Raw genomic sequence first — 22,603 nt, 5'->3', positions numbered from 1 at the left:
GTGGACATGCTCTGAAGCTGCCGGAACCCTGTGTGATTAAGTAGACTCCCAGCTGAATGGGGAGCAATGGCTCCCGTTTAGAAAAGGGTTTGCACAGCAGACACAGCATGCAAAGAAATCTGATCAGCACTTTGCACTCCTGTAGGAGCATTTACAGGGATTTGCGCCTTGCGCTTGCTTGATTAGTTTACTGTTAGCTTTATAGGAGATTCCCTCTATTAGAACTAATCAGAAGCTCACAGAGAGACGATATTCATTCAGGGAAAGTACTAAGAGTTTCCAGGAGCATTAATAGTGATCATCATAATAATGATGAGGGCAAGGCCCCAAGAGAAGCTTCAAAACTCAATAGGGCCTTAAGGGGTGATGGTGGTGCTGAATCTTCTTTGCCCTGGGAAGGAGCAGTAGCTCTTTTATTAGCTGAAATGCGTAGGGCTACTGTTCAGAATTTGTGAGCCTCTTCCCTCTGGTACCCTAGCCTCCTTGCACACATGAGGCCATTCTTACTCCTCCCCCCCGCCCCCCCCCCGCCGCCCCTGCATCACTGAACATCAGGCAAAAAGGGGGGTTGTCTATAACATCAATAGCCTCAGGCAGCAGTATGCACATCCTTATCCCCCTCTTATGCTAACACACACACACACACACACACACACACACACACACACACACACACACACACGCAGCAAATTTAAAGCACCAGTGGCTAACACTTTTCATTTTGCCCTTCAGTGAAAATGTGAATTTTATAGTCTATGCTTTTATGACACCCGAAGGTTAATGAAAGTAAGGAAGACTCCACTCCGAGGATGTCAAAGCAGGAGGGAAAGATACAGTTTTCCACTTTGCTTTCAATATTCATACCCCTCTCCAAGTCTAAGATCCAGGGAGAGCTCAGAGAAGCTGGCAAGGTAGAGGTGAGCTTCCTTTCCGTTTGTACGAAATAGGGCTGAGATAAAGAGCTGGTGCAGGTGAGTGAAATCCATCAATCTCTTCTCTGGATTTGAGCACACTTAAAAGTCCTTGGTTACACATTCCAAATTTCCAAACTACAAAATCAGACACCAGCTGGGGCCCAGGGTTCTCCTGAACTCCTGGGAGAGAGGGGGTCGACTCTCGCACAGCTGCCTATCTGGCAAGAAGAAACACCAAGACACCCCCCTCCCCCAGCCGCCGCCACACACTCACACTTCCACACCCAGCTAACATGACGGTCGAACTGCCTGGGTTGGAGATCCACCCCTGGGACCTTGAACTTGGCCTCGCTCTTACTTTGAGTCAAACCTAGCTAACTCTGCTCTCTAAGGAAACCAAGCCCAGAATGGAAGGCACTGTTAAGAGTGCGCGTTTACCTGCTAAGGGTTTTCAGGTCTCCCTCCAGCCCCGCCGGTAATTCCTCTCAGCACAGCGCCCTCCCCAAGATCCAAACTTTTGCTAGGTCCTCCGAGTGGCGGCGGCGGCTGCTGGAACCGAGCTCGGTCTCCCGCTGCGTCGGAGCCGGGGGAGGCAAAGGCTGGAGCTTCAGAGCGGTGCGCGCCCCCCGGCACCCTGCCGGCGCCCCAGCACCCGGCTCGCCTTGCTTGCTGTCGCCTACTTCCCCTACGGAGCCGCGGCATCGTCTTCCCCCGTCCTCCGACACCTCCGCCTCCAGGGGTCGGGCATGCCACTTTCTCTAGACTCGGTCTGCCGCCGCAGCTCGGGTCTCCTCTCCTCAGTCTCACCCTCTCCGCCTCGAACCCCCGAAAAAAAAGTAGGGCGATCTAGGAGGGTGGTGGAGGGCGTCCGAGCGAGTCCCGGACTGCTGAAAAACCGGGGGCTGCGCGAGTCGGTTGGGGAACCGGGCGGGAGCTCGGTCGCAGAGTGTGCGCGGACCACGAGCAGCCGGGCGTACAGTTCGGGCTGCGCGGGGGCGGGCGCGGAGCTGGCTCCAAGTGCAGCGTCTGCGGGGAGCCGGTCTGGAGGCTGCTCCAGCCACACTGCAGCCGGGATCGGACCCGGTCAGCCTAATGTAGGCTCGGAGCGAGGTCCCCACCCCTACCCCTCCTGACAACCCCCTCCCCCTCGCGGGAGATGTTTACTGTAATGAATTCGCGGGGTCGGCTTTGCTGCTCGCGCGCCCCTCCTCTCCCTCGGTCCCTCGTGCTCTGGCGCGCTCCCCTCCTGGAGCCCTCTTTCTCTGCTCCCCTCCTCTCCTCCCACCCTTGCGGAGTCCCTCCCACTTCTCTAGTTTAAAGAATGCTTGGGAGGAGCCGCAGCAACTCTAAGCTTTCCAAGAGAAGTCAGATGGGGCTTTTAACCCTGTCCTCCCTGGAGAGAGTTAAGTGCATCCCGCTTACCCAGGGATACCAACTTGACCCAGCACCTCTCCTCTCCCTCTCTCTAAGCTTCCTCAGAGGTCCTCCGTCCCCACACGCAACTCCTCTGAAACTGGAAAGACCCTTTCCCTGTAGTCCTCCGGATGTGTGCCTACGCCAGAGGAGCTGTTACTTACACTCAGAAATGATGGAAACGTAACATTAGAGGGTAAAAATATAGCAAGTCTCTCAAACCAAAATGGCGTTATTTCACTCACAGGCAACATTGGTGATGTGCTGCACCCCGAGCCCCTCAAAGTCCGCCTACCAAGCTTTTCTTCCATAAACTTTAATTGGAGAAATTAGAGTTTGGCATTATATTTAGACACATCCACTTTCCCCTGTCACCCTGGCTGCTCCTGGAAAGAATTATGTTCAGTAGATGAGTTGTCTCCATAAATTACAACAGACAACTGACAGCGTCTGCTTCAAAGACTACGAGAAGCGGCTGTATAGTTAAGATGTCCAATCGATACAGCTTTCTCACTTGGGATTCTCTTTGCAAAGGTTAAAGGGTAATCTAAGAAATCGGCAACATGATTCTTTATTGGATCCCCACCCCACCCCCCGTTTTGGCAAAGGAATAGTGGCCTGGTTTGCTCCTCCATTCATTGCTGTCCCTGTGTCTCCAGCAAGTTGTGGTCCTGTTTTAACTAGTCTGGAGACCAGCGGAATACTAACAGAAAAGCGAAAACAAGCCGTCACAGAGCTTTAGTCTTCATGGAGGCACACAGTGGGTATGGGCCCCCGGAAAAGCGATTTGCAACTTGAAAGCGGGCCTGGATCAACTCCCAAGGGATCTTCTCAGCTCGCCCGGCTGAGGACTTTGGCAGGGGCGTTGGCTGTAACGCGCTGGAGGTGATTTCCGGACGAACCCCCGGCGCGACCGCACTCCTTGTCCTCAGTTCAAAGTCTGAGTCACTTGGCAGCACTTCCCCAATTGTTTTTATTTCCTTGCAGGGCTGGCTGTTGTGTCTGCTACCTTCATGTATCTGAGCTCTTAAACCCTGGTGAGGCTACTTGGAGAAATGCCCGATGTCTCCCAAGCCACACAGGGATCCACCCAAACCCGCCGCGACTCCTGCATTCACTCACATTGGCACACACCGCTGGGGTTCAAGAGAGCTTGCCACCCTCCCCGTGCTTTATATATACAAAGGAGGCTAGAAAACACATAGGCACATCCTTGTCTGTCTTCTCTCCAAACTCAAAGTGTAACTGACAAATAGCCCGGAGAGAAAGAGACTCCAACGTAGACTCTAATCTGAGAACAGATAGTGAGAGTCATCTTGGGAGCGTCTGAAGTAAGTGCCAAGATAAGAGTGGCGGTGGCGGTAGCCTTCAGGAGCTACTGCCCCGACTCTCTCACGCAGCCTGGCAGGCCACATGATTTATCCAAATAGCAAGTGTGGGACCAGCCCTTCCAAGACAGACTTAGCTAGCTGGGCTTCTTGATCCTGGAGATGAAAAAAAAAAAAAAAGTGACCGCAGCAGCTCTGAAAACTCCGGGAAGAGCCCTGGACTGTTTAGCTCAGAGGGAGACTCTTTCCAGGAGGCCCAGAGTCTGCTGGAGACTCTAAGGCAGCAGGGTAGGTCCTTTCCCCTTACTACCCTGGGTATCTGCATTCAGCGCCTGAGGCGTAGAAGGACCCATCCTCCTATCCCAGAAACCCGGCGCGGGGAAAGTGGCTTCCCCGGGTCCTGGGGACTTCTTCATCCCTGGCTGGTGAGTCAGGAAAGCACGATTACACCAGCTCAGGAACTGCCAGTCCCAGGGGCAACAGCAGGGCAGGAAAGGTCTTTGGCTTGAAAAAAGCACGCGCGATTGGAAAGAAAACGAACTAGTATCCTTAGCTTAGTGACTAATTGATCCTGGATTTCGGGGCACGGGGCAGGGTAGGGGCTTGAGATACTGAGGCTTGACACATCACTTCTTGCATTCAGCACAGATGGGTTTGGGAGGTTGCTACTTACCGGACTTAAGAGAAGCATTCTAAGGAAATGAAAGGCTGTTCTAAGCGTAGGGGATTTGGAAAACTCCATTTAGGATCGATGTTTTTGGCAGGTAGCAAATGAGCGATTTTCCCCTCAACTCAGTTCCAAAACTCCCAAGAGGATTTGGAATAGACTTGAATATAAAAGCCCCCCACCCCCAACCCCAAAATCAGGGTAGAGAAAAACATTTTCTTTGCAGCTAAAGAGACCAAACCTAGAACGCCCACCCGGTGACCACCCACCACTTGCTCAAAATGGGGGGCGGGGGGATCCAAATAACGTGGTGACTGCTAGGGCAGTCACTAGACACTTCACCTGGCTTTGCCATCCCTTTACCTGGTAGCCTTGTCTCCTTAGCTCATCCGAAGCCGACCGGGTCGGGGAGGTGGAAAGGGAAGAAGCTGGTGCGGCAGCAGAGGGACTCTCCGGGCATGGTATTGTTTTAGGGGTCGCCGCTGAGGTCCCTCCTGCCCATCGTTGAGAACTACCAGCTTGATCCTGAGGCTCGGAGGACTCGGTGACCGGTTCTGCGGTGCTGCCTCCGGGTGCCGGAAATTCGGCGCCAAGGACCAGCTAGGAGCGCACCTGGAAGCAGAGGAGCTCCGCGTGTTTGAGAAGCCCTGCACTCGGTGTTATCTCCCAGCGCACATTCCTTGGTGGTGACAATGGATGACGCCAAACTCACAAGTGATGGCGACTGCTTTCAAATGTACAACTAACTGCCAAGGTACCGGGCAAGACCGAAAGCTTCCTTCACCTCCTACTCCTTTCCCTCCCATCAAGGAGGGAACTAGCTTAACCCTGTGTTCACCCTACACTCCGGAGAGAATCTAGATTGCGCTGAGAAGCCGCAGTCGATGGCTCTCGGGACGGAAAGCTTTGTTCACGTGCAGTTCCAGTGGGCGTGTGGCTGTCTAGGGGCACTTGGGGTGGCAAGATGCCAGTGGCGCGCTTTCCGAGCCAGACTCAGGGATGGGAAGGAACCTAGCGTTTCATCCGGACCAGACCCAGCCCTCACAACCTATTTTCTTTTTTACCTCCACTTACCGGATTTATTGGAGTTGCCAGCAAAGCTGGGTTTTACCCCTTTACTTCTGTGTCCCCCGCCTCTCAGATAATTTCCTTTCCCAGCTGCGCTTTGAAGACTTACAAATCTCTGCTCTAGCTCTAACTCTTAACAGAATTTCGAGTGCAGTGGGAGAGGAATGGAGAAGGGTACCCACCCACTCCTGGCAAATTTAAATGAACTGCAGGGACAGCTGCCTCCCACCTACCCATCAGAAGCCCTTGTCAACTAAATGACATCAGTCAAGTCAGAAAGACCACCTGAAGACCCGGTGGAAAAGAAAAAGGAACGAAGTTGATTCGTGGCTGGGGAGATGAGCATAAAGACAGTGGCTTGTATGGAATAAATAGGAGGAGGAAAAAACAAGAATTAAAAATGCGAAAAATTAAAAACAGGGGGAAAATAAAGGGGGCGGGGCTTAAGACAGCAGGACAGTTTTTAGGGCGATTTAACCAACAGTGTTTCCTCAGCTCCCTTGAAACAGGTTAATTATATAATAAACTCGTGCTTGGGTTTAGTGGACAGCTTTGCCCAGACATTCAGAACTTCCAGAAAGTTAACTGAATAAGCAGAGAACCACCTCATTGACCCCCGAAAAGAAACACAAGCCTAAGAACACAGTTCTGCTCTGCTGCAGCTTTCTCTGTCAAATGAGCCAAGACTGTGATCTGAGCGAAAACCCACAACCGCTTCTCTCGGGCTCTCTTCAGCACTAAAGAAGTTGGAAACGGTTGGAGAGCTCTGAGAGTTACAGGTAGGCATTGCTGACAGGGATTACTTTTAAAGAGAGAGCAAAGCGCCATGAATCGATGCCCTCCTCCGGACCCAACATACCCATCCTGATGGGAATCACAGCCACTTCAAACGCCCATCTGAGCCCAGCAAGTCTGAGAGGCCTCCGGAGCGGCTTCAGACTCCAGCTTGAAGAATTCCGTTGTAAATCCTTCTGATTTGCCAAGGCGGCAGCAGAGTACAGGAATAGATCCGTTAGTTCTTGAATCAGCAAAGATCACACTTTAGGACGAATGCATTCCCACCGTCCTTTAAATAGTAGGCATACGTGTCGGCAGAACGAATCTTCCTCCGCATCCTTCTTCTGGGAGGACAGTTTCTTAAGTTCATCCTCAGGTACATATATCGGTTAACTGACAAGAAGGAACCCTAAAGGGGCTTTACTTTGGGATTTATGTTGGTGGGAACAGAATTAATCCAGAAAGGGAAGAGGGGCGGTTGTTAATAAAGTTTCATTTTCCAGTAATGGTGATTCAAAATTACAATGAAAATAGTACAATGTTCATGCTCTCTTTTCTAAAAAGCCATGGGTATGATCATTATGATCATGATTTTTATAACCTGGAGACGTAGGAAGAGAAGCAACCTGAAAAGTCCTAAGTCTGATGATTAGAGTCAACTTTGGAAATGCATGGGGGTGAGGTCAGACAAGTAGATGCGGTCGGAGGGGTTCCAAAGTCTAGTGATTTTACACATTGGCCATCTGTTATGGCTGCAATGTTTACACGGTATTGAGAAACAATCATGAATACAGTAGGATGTTAGTGATAGTCTTAGAGTGGGAAGAAGAGAAATGGAAAAAAGCTGCTGGACCACTAATAATCTTTAGTTCTTAATGGATGTTTTATTGCAACTGAAATATTGTTACCATCTCAGACTAATGACTTTGCTTCTAACATCTCAAATTCTCAAATAATTCTGCATCAATGTACACACACACACACACACACACACACAGAGAGAGAGAGAGAGAGAGAGAGAGAGAGAGAGAGAGAGAGAGAGAGAGAGAGAGACTAATCAGTCCATTCACCATTACTTGGTTATCTACCTAGGATTGAACATCCTATTGAGGAACCTGGTCCTTGGGAAAGACTGATTCTCCTCTCATCTGCCATTAAATGACCACTTGTAATTCTACCTGGAAGTGTGGGACTATGTGGAATTTCTGCTGTTGACATGTCAACTGGAATTGCTATTTCACAGACCTTGCCCAGGCAATCACATCATGAGATTTCATGGGCAAATTTCTCCTGCTATGCTCACGGGGTAGGTACTATTCAACATCAGACATCCTGAGATTCTTGATCTTACAACTTTTCTGGCTCCTTTTCCATAATGTCCTTTGGGCCTTTTGGGTGTAGAGGTCGCAGTGCAGATGTTTCAGTGGTGACTGGACACCTGCAATCCTTTATTCTCTGCATTTTTGACAAGGGGCGGATCTCTGTAACAGTCTTCCTCTGTTGCAAAAGAAGCTTCTTTGATGGAGGGTAAGAGCTACAGTTACCTATAGATTTAAAGATTAGTATTTATGATATGATTAAGAAGTATAGAAGCTTTGGAAAATGGAAGGACTAGGTTCTTCTTTCTGGGTTATGACTTCTCCGGCATCTCAAGGTTTACAATGCCAGGCACTAATTCTTTCCTATTGTGCAGGCCTTCAGTCCTGTTGCACCATCGATGATACCTCACCAATGCAGGCTATTTTTTTTTTGTGGTGGACATGAAATTATAGCTGGTAGGACTTAGCTATTATGCCTCTCCCTTGGCAGCATGCAGATCATCTTCTAGTACTAGAAAGCCTCCAGTATTTCTTTGAAAGATCATTCCACAATCTCCCTCGTCTACTCACTTTGGATCAGTTTATCAACTAATCTGTATCAAAAAGTCCTTTTTCCATCTTATTTGTGCTTTCTTTTTATCCCCACATCACATTCTTTATTTGTTCAAAACCTCCCCTTATTCACGCAAAGATAACAGTCATACTACCCCTGGCTCTCTGTCTCTCCCTCTCACATTTTCCCCAAGAGGGCTGTTCATTTTGGTTTTCTATAAAGCAATGCTTAACTATCTGCAGTTTCTGTCTCTCAACTGGACCTTAGCATCTCCAAGAATTATATTGGTTTCGTGTTTTTACCTCAGTTGTGCACAGTTTATCATTCTTCCTCCCAGTAGATGCTCAAAGATCGTTTGATTTCACAAATAAGCCTTCTTTGCCAGGCATAGAAATGCATCCTTTCTTCTAAGGTGGGGACAATTGTAAGGAAGTCCGTGGCTGGCACACAGTGTGCAGATTGCTTTTCTTCTTTTCCACAAGTAGAAAATACTACTAATTTATGAAATTACTTTGTCACTGGGGCTGTTGTCCTGCCATCTGCAGCTCTGGGATACACTCCCTTCTGATTTGAAAACATTATGCTGCCAAGTGTAGGGTGCTCCCCTCAAACATCTGTAGAAAATGTATGACTCGTAGCAGGCCTTTGATGAATAGATTTTGTGTCTGCCCTGTCAAATTCTCAGTCCAGTGAAGTCCCAGAGACACATAATTACATGTTCATTACAGAAATAAAACAATTTTAGTATGTGCAAAGTGCTTTAGTGCTTTGAAAGACATCTCTCTAGAGAGGAGGCCTCATTCAAGTGATGGTGAAGACCTCTTGACAGTATACTGATTTTACAGGGACCTCTGTGGCATTATCTTATATCCAGCCTTCTGCATGCTGCAGCCCAGCTACTGGAGTCTCTGGTCTCATGAAAAGCCCTTTAAACCAAGATTGGAAAGGCAGCCTATAAGTAATTGCTGGAACATCCATTTTCTTAGCCATGTTATTTTTTTCCCCATTTCTGTGTAGGCTACAAGATGATTATGCGTGAACAAAAACAGAAGGTACACACTGACAGGAAACAAAAGCACATTAAACCATGGAGATTTCCTCTTACATAAACCTGCTGTTTGTTCTGAAGTTGCTCTGTTCCAAAGGAAGGCTAGCAAAAACGTGATGTATATTCTTCAACTGCACTAGGGGGAATAACTTGGAGACACACCTTTTAAAAACTGGGGTATAAAAAGAAATGCAAGATCTACCCAGGGACTTATTTAATCTTAGATGTTTCCATTATAGTAAACGTAATAGAACTTCTTATATCTAGCTGTGATCCTGATGAGCAGAGGCAGCATCTTAGAATCTGAGAAAGCACAGTTAATTGAATGTGTCTATGTTAGATTCTGAATTAAAACTGATATACGTTCCCTCAGTTTCTGTGTATTGGCATGCTAGAAAAATAAACTTAATTTCTTAGGAAGGCAGAGACCGTTTGCAAGACTGACTTTTATTAGGAAAACAAACACATCTTCACTCTGGCTTGTTCGATTACAGATATTCCAAACTTGGACTTAGAAGATCTTATTTCAAGCCTGCATCAGTTTATCAGGAAATCATTACATGGCTCTCAGGCCCCAGGCTCCTTCCTATCAAATAAATGTTAAACCAAGTCTACCATCCAGATGCATGTGTAAAAATCAACTCCGTTGAGCTAGTTCAAGCCTCAACATAGGAAGAACTTATCTGTATATAGTTAAGGTGCCCTGCAAAGCATACGTCACCACTCGACATATTCCACTCTAGACTGCGCAATGCTGCCTTGTAGGATTTTCCTCGTGTCTTAGTTCCCACGCTGATTATCACTTGCTTTTACCCAGCCTCTCTTAACTTCCAGTGCATAGAACCATAGAGATCTTGAAAAGTTATTTTGCACAATACCTTCAGCAGTCACATTTTGCTTCCAAATTTTACTCATAGGAGGAAAAGTACCTGACCTCAGAGACTGTCAGAGTGTCCTGTGTCATTTAAAACTGTCATAGTATTTGCTGAAGAATTGTTATTACACTTCCTCTTCTGGCTAGCAGCAGCAGAAGTAGCTTTATCCCTTATCTTTATTGTATTCTTGCATTATTTTAAGACCCAAATTCCCAGGATCTAGTTATCTCATTTACTTAGATGGAACTACCTGGGTCCCGTGTTTTTTCCTTTTTCTGTCAGAAACACTTTTTGAAAATTAAAATGAACACTAGAACTTGGTGCTTTAAAAGTAAAATATTTTCTCACAGAGCCCCTCCATCCATATAACTTCAATTTGAAATTTGCCACTACACACTAAGGAGACACTAGATTATTAGCCTATTTTGAGGTTCACAGAGATATTTGCTTTGAAAAGTTTTGTTAGTGAATTTTTTCTGCTGAAAGACAGCACCAGGGAAATATAAATTATTTGGCATCTTTCTCTGAAAGTACAGTTATCGTGGTAGAGAAGTCATGGAGACAGGAGCAGAAGGCAACTAATCTTAGTGATCCAAAATCAGGAAGCAGAGAAAGACTGAGTTTTGAAATAATGAACAGCAAATATAGAGGCGAATGCCAGCAGCAAACCACTGAACTGAGAATAGGTCCCCTATTGAAGGAATCAGAGAAAGAACTGGAAGAGCTTGAAGGGGCTCGAGACCCCAAAAGTACAACAATGCCAAGCAACCAGAGCTTCCAGGGACTAAGCCACTACCTAAATACTATACATGGACTGACCCTGGACTCTGACCCCATAGGTAGCAATGAATATCCTAGTAAGAGCACCAGTGGAAGGGGAAGCCCTGGGTCCTGCTAAGACTAAACCCACAGTGAACTAGTCTATGGGGGGAGGGCGGCAATGGGGGGAGGGTTGGGAGGGGAACACCCATAAGGAAGGGGAGGGGGGAGGGGGATGTTTGCCCGGAAACCGGGAAAGGGAATAACACTCGAAATGTATATAAGAAATACTCAAGTTAATAAAAAAAAAAAAAAAAAACAAAACAAAACAAAAAAAAAAAAAAAAGAAATAATGAACTCATTCTCTGTTTTTCATTCAGTCTGGAACCTGGGCCCACAGGATCATTAGAAGCTATAATCTGGGTAGGCCTTCCACCCTCAGTTAAACCTTCCTGGAAACACAGTCTAAGACCTTGAAGTGTATATCCATGGTGATTCTAAACCTTGTCAGATTGACAAGGAACAATCATCACACCTCCACACCTTGTCAACCTGACACCCAAACACATCAATTTTATAATACAGACTTCTGTCTCTGGTTCTTAGCACTTCATTTTCATAGTATAATTCAAAGTTTGTCTCTGGAAGTTTCCTTATCTAGTAACATCCCAACATGGTTCTTATGCCCAAAGTCTTTTAAGACTCAAGAGTAAAAAGTAGCTAAAGAAAACTAAGCTATATGCATCCCATATACAATAGAATAGACATTCCCAGAAGAGCCACGAAAGTCGAAATCAGACTGAACTGCAGAAGAGCAGGTGCCAACCTCCATCTACTGCAAATCTACTGCAAATGGACCTCCTGTTTGCACCTCCGAGCAGCCCTGCCACTCCAGCCCTGGTGCCTACAGCACACTCTGTCTTGGGCAGGCTCCATTCCTTCCTAAAATTTGATGAGGTAAACATCTCACAGATGTCATGTCTAACATCCCGGGGTATTCGTTGTCATTTAAACCTTTTATTGGCAGCTTCCTGGTTCTTGCCCTCAAGACTTTCCTGGAGGGAATCCGACACTGCTACACATTGGCTGGCCTTTGTAGCTTTCTGGAAACCTGGGTGCTGGCCACCATCACCCACTTGTTCTTGCATCTCTCAGGCTTACAAAATGAGAATTATTTAGACACCACTGTCAGCTCAGTATATAACCTGCATTCTGTTGAACACAGTCTCACAACATGGGCAGATGAAGCCAGGCTCTGTTTCAGAATTTCTCATGAAAGACATCCAGCCCGGTTCCTGAGAGAGTCCATGGTATACTCTGAAACCCCAATAACTAGGCCCATGAGGCACATCACCAACTTCACCACAGCAATAGCTCCAGTTTTCCCACCAACTGTGGGCTATCACTGCATTAGTATATCTTGCAGGCAGGATTTCACTGTCAGTCAGACAGACTGTGACAGTTTTATCTTATTATATTTTATTTTGTTATTATCCCATAGAAACCTGTTTGCTTTTAATAGGAGAAAGGAAAGAAGTGAATCTAAATGGGAGGGGACATGGAGAAGGGCTGGAAGTAGAGGGAGGGGAAACCATTACCAAGATACATTGGGTGAGGGGGAAATCTATTTTCAATAAAAGGAAAAAGAAGAGAAGAAATAGCTTCACTTCATAATAAAAATGTTTGTGCCAGTCAGATATCTAAAGGAACAGGACCAATATATTATAAAAATGGATTTATTAATATAACTTACATGACAAGGAATGAGGAAAGTTTTGCTCATCCACACACAATACTCACTTTAGGAAGTCTGAGATTATTCTGCTTCTGAACTACACATATTTTGTTTTTATTTTTATTTGCATTTATTTACTGCTGAATTAATTCCTGTGCCATCAAGTGTCATTTCTTCAGTTTCTCTGGGATATCTTTTTCTCCTGTGCAACCTCCTTTTCTGGCTTTGGAAGAACCTGTTCCTTCTCAGTGAAGATCATCTCAATGTGGCAGGGGGAGCTCATGGCTGGATTAATCCAGCCGTGAGCTCTGTAACATCATCAGCACCTTATAGATGGCTTGTTCACCTGAATATGTTCAATAATAAAGAATCTACATCTAAAACCTTAAATTCAGCATTACTCTCTGTGTTTTAGAGCATATGCAGCAATAATTTGGTACCCTTTCTTGGCCACCATCCCTCTGTGCAGCACTAATGTTTGTCCTGGGTACACCTACTGACTCCACTATTAGAAAGCTGGAATAGTACACATTGTTTTTGTTTTTTTTTTTTTTGTTGTTGTTGTTGTTGTTGTTGTTGTTTTTTAAGTGACATCCTTCAGAGACTTGGTGGCTTTGCTGATAGATATGCATACCTTTGATGACCCCGGTATTTTCTCAGGTGTTCTGAACGTGGACACAAAGATTTGAATCTTATGATGTGCATGATTTTGTTGGATTTCCTGGGTCAAGAGAGTAGTGATTTTTCTTCATTTTTCACCTCAACTGCCTGTAGGAAGAGCCATTTATTTATTTATTTATTTATTTATTTATTTATTTATTTATTTGACTGACTTGTGCTGTGTCTCTGATGTAATGTTAGATTTTTTTTAAAAAGTGAAATAGATATAAATAAATAAATAACATGTAGCAGGAAGACTCAGAAGACTGTAGAGTCGGGCCCCTTTCCTGATGAGTATCTATTTCGCTTTTATATAGGCACAAATATTAGTTTTGTAATCGTAGGTAAAATCAACGGTAGTCACAGTTGTTTCTAATTATCCCTGAATTAGAAGATGGGTACCCAAAAAGATGCCATATTTTTCTCCTTTGTCAGTCTCTAACAGATGGATCTTTATATTGTAGAACTGAGTCTATGAAAGCTAAGGAGACCTCAAGGTCATGAAAAAAAAAACTACAAACCCAGACTAGAGTGAGGCACCAATTAGTACCCTGGAATGGGGGAACAGACAGATCGACTGTGGCCTACCTGCATAGTGATATGCTATTAGACCACGAAAAGTATGACTACGGATACATTCTACAACAAGTTGTTGTATTCAGTGAAAGGTAACACAGAGGAAAATTAAATCATATGATCTAGTTTATGGATATATATATATATATATATATATATATATATATATATATTAAAACTATGAAGACTAAAAGCATATTAATTAATGGCTCTTCTGGAAGGTGAAGCTGGGCAAGGAAGCAGGGATGTAGATTAACAGTAGAAGAATATGAAGTGGTAGCCTGTAGAGACAGTGCAGAGTATGACTATTAATGTCTTTTTTATCCAGCAACCAGAGTAGTAATCCCAGGAGCACTGTGAAAGCAAGCATACAGGGAAGAAGTTTTCTGGTCAGGCCAAGATTAATTCCTCTCTGTCCTAAAGCCCAAACATGTTCTCTTGTCAATAATAAAGTCTTCGAATCTCTTTATGGTAGGTAGCTAAAAGCAATAGTGGGAGCCTAGGTTGTTTTGGAGAGCTTCAGTGCTTCCTGAACAATAACTCATCAGAAGGCATTTTAGGACTAGGACTGAGATTTTTTTCATTTAATTTCTCATTTTCTGAGAGCAGCCTTATCCATCCATTTGGGCATCTCTATTCAAACTTCTCTTAAACAATCGTAACTATCTTGCAAACTAGTAGGCTTTCAGAAGGCTTCTTATACATCATTAGTTTTGGTTAACCTACCTCCTTTTCTCACATCCTCCATCCCAGATTTCAACAAACAAACAAACAAAAAAGCCTCAGCCTGATCAAACCCCTTTCTTTCATATTGGATGAGTTTTTCTTCTGGCTAATTATATATATATATATATATATATATATATATATATATATATATATACATATACATATATATATGTAATTGGTTAATTAATATATTAAAATATATTATATATATTAAAATATATAAAATATATAAAAAATATATATGTAATTGGGTTGCAAGCTAGGAGGTTTCCAAATGACTTTTCATACACTCTTTAATGATTTTAACTTCTCTTCTTTTGTACTCAAAATTTCCCCTTACCCTTAACTTCTGCCCTGCTTGAACTTCCCCACCCCTAAAAGTACCTATCTCTATTTTTCTTTGACATTCATTCTACTCCTCCTCTGTTTACCCATCCCACACCCTAGTGTTTCCTTTCTTGCCTCCTACACTCTGTGTGCTAAAATACAAAGCAAGTTGTACTGAAACAGTGGTAGCCCTACTCTTATGAAGATATCTATCCATTTATCATCTTCATTATCGTCGTCGTCGTCATCATCATCATCATATTTGTGACCTAGTCTACAGGATGGAATTCATAACTGAAACTGTGAACCTCTCTAAAACCCATAGCTTGTCAAGTCATAGAAGCTAACAGAGAGCCTTCTTTTACTTCTATGCTAAATAGTCAGATTTTCATATTGGCCGATGATATTTGCGTTTAAACCCATAGACTTGGACTTTTCTCAGCTTTGATCTGAGAAGTTTCTTTTGTGCAGTAGGCAGCAGTCCAAACAGAGACTTATAACTCATCAAAAATAATCAGAATAAATGCCTGTTGAATATTCAGACCTCCATGGGGCATCTATATCAGTTCTCTTCCTGGGCTTCCCTTAATCAACATGGCTTTGGAAACATAGGGGAAAAATAGGAGAAGAACAGAAGACATTAAGAAGGAAAGGCATGCTGTTAACCGCTATCTTCCCGGCCTGAGGTGGCTGCTGCACTCATGACTTCTGCAGTGTGTCTATCCGCATGCGATCTGAACAAAGGGAAAAGAGTAGAGATTACTAAATGGATAGGGGAGGGCTTGTGAGGCCATATTCTTTTTTAAAAATTTTTATTGGTGATTTTATTTATTTACATTTCAAATGTTATTCCCCTTCCTGGTTTCCCCTTCAAACCCTTCTATCTCATCACTTTCCCCCTTCTTCCCCAAAAACCCACCCACTCATTCCTGCCCCACGACCCTAGCATTCCACTATGCTGGGACATGAAGCCTTCACAGGACCAAGGGCCTCCCTTACCACTGATGTCAGATAAGGCCCATCCTCTGTTACACATGCAGTTGGAGCCCTGAGTTCCTCCATGTGTAATTTTTGGTTGATGGTTTAGTCCCTGGGAACTCTGGTTGGTTGATATTGTTATTCTTCCTATAGAGTTGCAAACCACTTCAGTCCTTCAGTCCTTCCCCTTACTCCTCCTTGGGGTCCCCGTGCTCAGTCTGATGGCTGGTTTGGTTGGTTGCAAGCATCCCCATCTGTATGGGTAAGGCTCTGGCAGAGCCTCTCAGCAGACATCCAACTGGGTTGACATTAGCTGAAACACCCAAAAAAGAGGAGAGAGAACATATCCAGAGGATAAGCACGGTCCCCGGTTGAGGTATGGGGGCACCCACCCTTCTCAAAATTTTAACCTGAATTGCTCCTCTCTAAAGGAAATACAGGGACAAAGAGGGGAGCAGAGACTGAAGGAAAGGCCATTCAGAGACTCTCCCACCTAGGGATCCATCCCTAGTCACCAAACCCAGACGCTATTATTGATGTATGATATGGATGTCTCCTGAGGCCATATTCTTAGCTGAGAGGCTATTAACAGATCACGACTGCCCGAGGACAGAGAGGCATTTTTCTTTGGTGGGAGGATGCTCCACTGGAAGGCTTGCTGCCCATGCACACATGGACAGCACCAATTGGATTCACTGGTCAAATTAAACTAAATCAAACAACAAAAACGAGGAGGCCTAATCATGGAAGGGTGAATGTGTTGGAGGGGAATCTGGGAGAAGCAGACAAGGGAGAGGGGTGCCAGGACCAAAATACATGGCATATATGTGTGAAGTCCTCAAGAAATGAATAAAAGTAATATCAAAATATAGTGGGTTATATGTAATATTATGGTAGTAATGTTGAAAGATACATCACTTGCTAAGCTTGTTAGAAACGTTGAGCCTTAATCTCAATAGCAATGAGCTATAGGATACAAACTATGCCTAAGTGGAATTATTTTATAAAAAACAAGATTAAAGGGACAATGCCCATATCTCTGATTATTTAATCTTTGAAAGTTGTCTTTTACCACTGCTGTATGAGACATGACTCTTAAGAGTGGCAAATGAGGTATTGGGGGGGTAAAAGAGAAATAGCAAACTAATGTGCAAGTCTAAATAGTATTGTCTGTGGTTACAGAGCAGTTTACAGCAACAGGTGAACAGTGTTTCTTGTTGTTGTTTTTTTTTAAATTAACTTGAGTATTTCTTATATACATTTCGAGTGTTATTCTCTTTCCCGGTTTAGGGGCAAATATCCCCCTCCTGCCTCCCCTTTCTTATCGATGTTCCCCTCCCCATCCTCCCCCCATTGCCACCCTCCCCCCAACAATCTAGTTCACTGGGGGTTCAGTCTTAGCAGGACCCAGGGCTTCCCCTTCCACTGGTGCTCTTACTAGGCTATTCATTGCTACCTATGAGGTCAGAGTCCAGGGTCAGTCCATGTATAGTCTTTAGGTAGTGGCTTAGTCCCTGGAAACTCTGGTTGCTTGGCATTGTTGTTCATAAGGGGTCTCGAGCCCCTTCAAGTCTTCCAGTTCTTTCTCTGATTCCCTCAACGGGGGTCCTGTTCTCAGTTCAGTGGTTTGCTGCTGGCATTCGCCTCCGTGTTTGCTGCATTCTGGCTGTGTCTCTCAGGAGAGATCTACATCCGGCTCCTGTCGGCCTGCACTTCTTTGCTTCATCCATCTTGTCTAATTGGGTGGCTGTATATGTATGGGCCACATGTGGGGCAGGCTCTGAATTGGTGTTCCTTCTGTGTCTGTTTTAATCTTTGCCTCTCTCTTCCCTGCCAAGGGTATTCTTGTTCCCCTTTTAGAGAAGGAGTGAAGCATTCACATTTTGATCATCCGTCTTGAGTTTCATTTGTTCTAGGCATCTAGGGTAATTCAAGCATTTGGGCTAATAGGCACTTATCAATGAGTGCATACCATATGTGTTTTTCTGTGATTGGGTTACCTCACTCAGGATGATATTTTCCGGTTCCAACCATTTGCCTACGAATTTCATAAAGTCATTGTTTTTGATAGCTGAGTAATATTCCATTGTGTAGATGTACCAGTGTTTTAATTGAACCCTTCCATGTGATTTGTTAAATTTAGAGGGGAAAAAATAAGCAAGGTTCAAATTACTTATTCTTCCCACTACATTTTCTTTAAAAAGACATTAACACTTTTTAAAAGATCTGTAAATTCACATGCAGAGGAAAATTTCTGATTTGTGTGGCTATTTGCACCCGACACAAACGCCAAAAAATCCTCCTGCCGTTACAGCGTTAGGGACATCTTGTTTTCTAAGTTCACGGTAAAACGTAGGGGTGGTTGGTTTTGTTTTGTTTCTTTTTTCGTAAAACTCTAGTTTTGATCACAGAGTTATGAATTTCTTGCACACAAAGAAGCTTAATTCTTTTAGAGATTCAAGCACCGAACATCGTTTTGTTTTTGTTTTTGTTTTGTTTTTGCCTCTGTCCAACGACAGCAATGTAAATATCAATTTTTGAGAATGTCTACGTTTTCCTTTTTCACTTCTAGCAAAATAAGAGACACAAGACGGATGGGCAAAGAAGGAAATCAGACATGGTATCAATCGCCAACGCGGGGAACAAGGACAACATCTTGTGCCTCAAGAAACTTGGCTGAAGAACCTTTTTTTACTCAAACGGAGACAGGTCCAGAACTCTGAGCAACCATGAAATAAACAACCAAAGCCACCTAAGGTGCCGCTTCCTTGTTTAACATGGCGGTGTCTTGAAAAGGTAAATCTGTCATTTTACTGGGAAAATGACCTGACAAAATTAAGTACAACAAAGGAAGAAAATCCGACAAGCGCGTGTCCCGTCCGTTACATGTGGGTAGCTGTCACCATGCGCTTTCAGGGTGCTGTTAAGGAAAAATCTGCTGGAAGAATAATTCTCATCTACCTTGAAGGGCAAAAAGGATGCAAAACGCAGAGTGCGCTCTGCACACCGGAAGTGTTAAGACACTAGGCACAGGGTCTCTCAGTGAGGACAGGTCCTCTTTGGTTTTCTCTGTTCATGTGTCTCCAACCATAGATACAGTAAAATCAATGGGACATGCTCCTTAATGGCTTTTTACAGAACAGACGACTTTGATTTTCAGACCTCGAAAAGCATTCTAGGGTGAAGGGGGTTAGGACTAGACCTACTGATCCCGTGATCTACCGGCTGTGATTTTGGAAGCAGCCCCAGTGAGAAAGAAGGGGGAAGCACATTTTAGAGGGTGTGATCTTCGACTAAACGAAGAAAGCACAATTAGGACGATTTTGAGAATGCTTTCCAATGGAAAATGTTTCCCTATAGATGATAAATCACATTGCCTTTGTTTTGCATATTACTTTAGGGAAATGGGGAGAAAATCAATTTGGAGGTGTTAGGAAAAATGGCTCATTATTCAGGTTCTCTGGCTAATGCCTTATAGGATGAGTTTAGGTATTAAAACAGGCCAGTATACTTTACGACTAAAGTATATATGCTTATGTATGCTATGCAATAAAAAATGAACAAACAAAAGTGGAGAGGGAGTAAGACGTAGGAGAAAAAGGTCTGAACAAATGCAAGGATATAGAGGTACGATTTTCATAATAAAACTATTATTTTGAATTATACATAATGATGATGATGATGATGATGATGATGATGATGATGATGATGATGCCAGGTAATGGTGGCACATGCCTTTAATCTTAGCACTTGGGGGAAGAGGCAGGCGGATCTCTGAATTCAAGGCCAGACTGATCTACAATGCAAGTTCCAGGATGGCTACAGAGAAAAACCATGTCTCCTAAAACAAAATAAAACTGGTGACAGTGACAATGACAATGACAATGGTGTTGATGTTGGTGGTGGTAATGACAATAAAAATAACAGATCCAGACTGAATTCTAGTACCCGAACAAGTTCCCAACCTGTTATGTTTTCTGCAGTTACTCGGTGACCTGTGCCCCAGATATCTCAGGCATCACAAGATGATGATGATTTTTGCAAGCTCACTTTACACCACTCTGTAAGCATAGGATAACATGACCGATGGAAAGATGTTTGAGGAGAAAACATTTCACAATGAAAAAGTGTTGATCTCACTTAGAAGATGAGAGCCTTCCCTCTTTAACCCTATAGTTCAGTAGAGGATGAAAGCCAGGGCTAGCCCTCTGGAAATGACGAGGTTTTGGTTTACATTTCTGTCATTATCGGAGGTGATAAAGGTTGATCTGTGGACATGAAGATCCGTAGATCATGTAGACACGTACGGACTTAGGCTCCGGTTAGAGCTGGAAGAGCCTCATTAACCACGCTCCATTGTGTTACAGGTTCTGTAAACACGCAGGGCAGCAGCATCAAGTACAACTCTACACTTAGTTTAACATCTTTCCAACCAAGCCCCAGGAAGCCTCTGAGATTTCCTTAAATGACTGGATTTCATTTCAGTCATTAGTTAACCCTGCCTAGTGGGTGACTCCAAATCCCACCAGGCAGAAGTAAGGAGATATGCATTCAAACAGTTCAAACAAGGTCTACCCTGTCATATAACCATTGAGAACTGTAGGGGGCCTTTCCTTTCCCGGGGTCAGTCAAGTTGTTTATGTGAATAACATACTATCCCACATTTATTTGCTTTTAGACAGTTAATGCTATAAAGTTATAGTAAGGAAAAGGTGCCGGCTGTCCTTCCTGTGCATTTTCTGGGTGAGATCAAATGGAAAGCCTTGTTTTTAATCCAGTTGCTAAATGGTAAAGCTTCATGTGGAGAATAAGCAGGTTATTCAACCCAGGAGGTCAGGTCACTCTTGGTGGTCAGGCTGCCTTTGAAATTCACTAGGATTCCTCTGCCAACACTCTCAAATCCTTTCTTTTGCAAATGTTTCATTTTTACAAATTTACAAATACTGATCTTTCCCTTGTCAGAAATGTCAGGAAAATACATAGAGTGGCTGTAATAAAGAGGACTTTTTTATGAGCTGTAACAGGAAGTATGTCAACAAATTAATGCCAGAGAGAGCACTGCAATTATTTTTTGAACAGAATTTGGGTAGAACATATAAATATGTATTATAATACCATTCCCAATCTCTAAGTTCTTTGGGGAGTTCCGAACATTAGGTACTACTGAATGATATCAAACACAGATGTTCTGGGAGCATTGAGCGTCTATCCCAGATGCAGTTACAGCTACCACGGTTTAGTCTTGTTTAATAAGGCAAATGTATCGGTCATGTAATTTTACACTAATTAAGGCGTTTCATATATTACTAAAACAGATATAGGTAAGGCATCATAAAAGTCATGCCAATCGAAAAATATTTATCTCACTTAAAAACAGTGAATAATTCATAATCATTACCAGAAGTATGGCATAAATATGGAAATGCCAATGTATGTGCAGTTATGAACTAAGTGTGTTCATAATTAGCATAAGACCTGTGGAATTATTTATTCTTCCACTTATTATTCCATTTATTCTAATTTTATTCTTTTGTATGAAACAAAATGCATGCCTAGCCTTACAGCATTATGTCTTACAATGGTATTACTTGTTGAAACTTAACAAATATCTCAGGAACTTACATATCCTCTTAACTACTCTTGGGAATTTACCTGATTTCCTTCAGTTGTTTTATTTTTCAATTGAATTCTTTCAGAACGAACATCATATAGATATGAGACTTTTTATTCTTAAAAAATAAAGTGCGCACGCGGGGGGCGGGTGGCTGGTGTAAGTATAAGGACCAAGTGAGTGCCGTGTCCCAATAGAAGCCAGATGTCATTTTGAGTCACCAGGTGTGAATACTGAGAGCCAAAACGAAATCTTCAGTTAGTTTAGCAACTACTGAATCATCTCTGCACTTATTGGCTTTTCTTATCATTCCTTTTCTTTTTCTTTTAAGCATGTGAGCAGTAGGTACCATTTATTATTTGCATCAATGCATAATTCTCAACTCTTCCTGTATGCCAGGAACTGTATGGGGTACATTGTAATTTAGACAATGAGTGAAGCAATAGAGAAATTCTAGAAAGTGCCAGAAATTTAATGTTTTATGACATCCCAGTGACTGGGCATCTAACTCACTCTGTCAGAATTAGGAGCCTTTTCTGACGTGGCATGGGATAATACAGAAACTCATTCAAATGTGTTCATGCCTAGAATCTCTGTTGTGTAGGAAGCAGAAAAAAAAAGAAAGCACCCAAAGTGGCCAAACTCCACACAAACTGAGGTAAAATGTGAGCATTTTACTGACAGAAGGAGGAAGTCTCTGGCTGTTTAAAGTAGGATAGCAATAAATTCCAATCTGTGCCATACCATGGAGGGCAGACGAGGAAGAGGGATAACATTTGAAATGTAAACAAATAAAATTATTTAAGAAAAAAAAAACTTCAAAAAATCCTGCTATACAGTGTGAAAGTAAACGAGCATGGGTGTAGTCCCATAAAACTTTATCTAAAAAAAAAAAGCAGCTATCAGATTTTTTGACTCATAGATCAAACTTTGCAAGAATTACCAAACAACTTAGGAGATAAAATTGCAAGGGAAGGGATGGGTAGAAGTAAGGAAGAGGAAGATAGCCAGATTCTGACCTAGTCCACATGTAATGATAATTACCAATGAGTAATGCTAAACCTCCCATGATAATACACAGAATGGTCTGAAAAAGACAATGAGATAATATGTGATTATACAAGGAGTGATGTCTCGAAATGATACTGACAAGACCCCGAGTTAGACTAGGCATAGTGGAATCAAAGACTGAGACACCCATTCTAGCAGCTTCACAAGCCACTAAGCAAATAGCCACTTTTAATGCTGTCCCAAGGAAGATGGCAT

The 22,603-nt window shown here is 43.4% G+C and overlaps 1 protein-coding gene and 1 long non-coding RNA gene across 4 annotated transcripts in view; one reads left to right on the top strand and one right to left on the bottom strand.

Moving 5' to 3' along the window:
• Flrt2 (fibronectin leucine rich transmembrane protein 2) overlaps positions 1-6,363 on the bottom strand; it is a 95,144-nt gene extending 88,781 nt beyond the window's left edge. Inside the window, exons 1-2 of one of the 3 annotated variants that reach the window (XM_087552881.1) lie at positions 6,250-6,363; positions 4,686-4,934 (exon numbers count right to left, since the gene is read on the bottom strand). The gene's annotated coding sequence lies outside the window, so the exon portion shown is untranslated. Of the gene's footprint in view, positions 1-1,352; positions 2,147-4,685; positions 5,058-6,249 lie in introns of those variants that run through there. The other 2 variants (NM_001106750.1, XM_087552880.1) reach the window with 2 other exon arrangements.
• Positions 6,238-21,946, top strand: LOC108351288 (uncharacterized). Its single transcript, XR_015622536.1, has 3 exons — positions 6,238-6,543; positions 7,260-7,473; positions 18,299-21,946. It is a non-coding gene; the product is annotated as an uncharacterized LOC108351288 (long non-coding RNA).
• The last annotated feature ends 657 nt before the right edge of the window (positions 21,947-22,603 follow it).

Source organism: Rattus norvegicus, chromosome 6 (genome assembly GCF_021556685.1).
Source record: "Rattus norvegicus strain SHRSP/BbbUtx chromosome 6, alternate assembly SHRSP_T2T, whole genome shotgun sequence".
In the NCBI taxonomy this organism is placed as follows: Eukaryota; Metazoa; Chordata; class Mammalia; order Rodentia; family Muridae; genus Rattus; species Rattus norvegicus.
The sequence above is the reverse complement of the archived record's forward strand: the minus strand, read 5'-3'. Positions and strand labels throughout refer to the sequence as shown.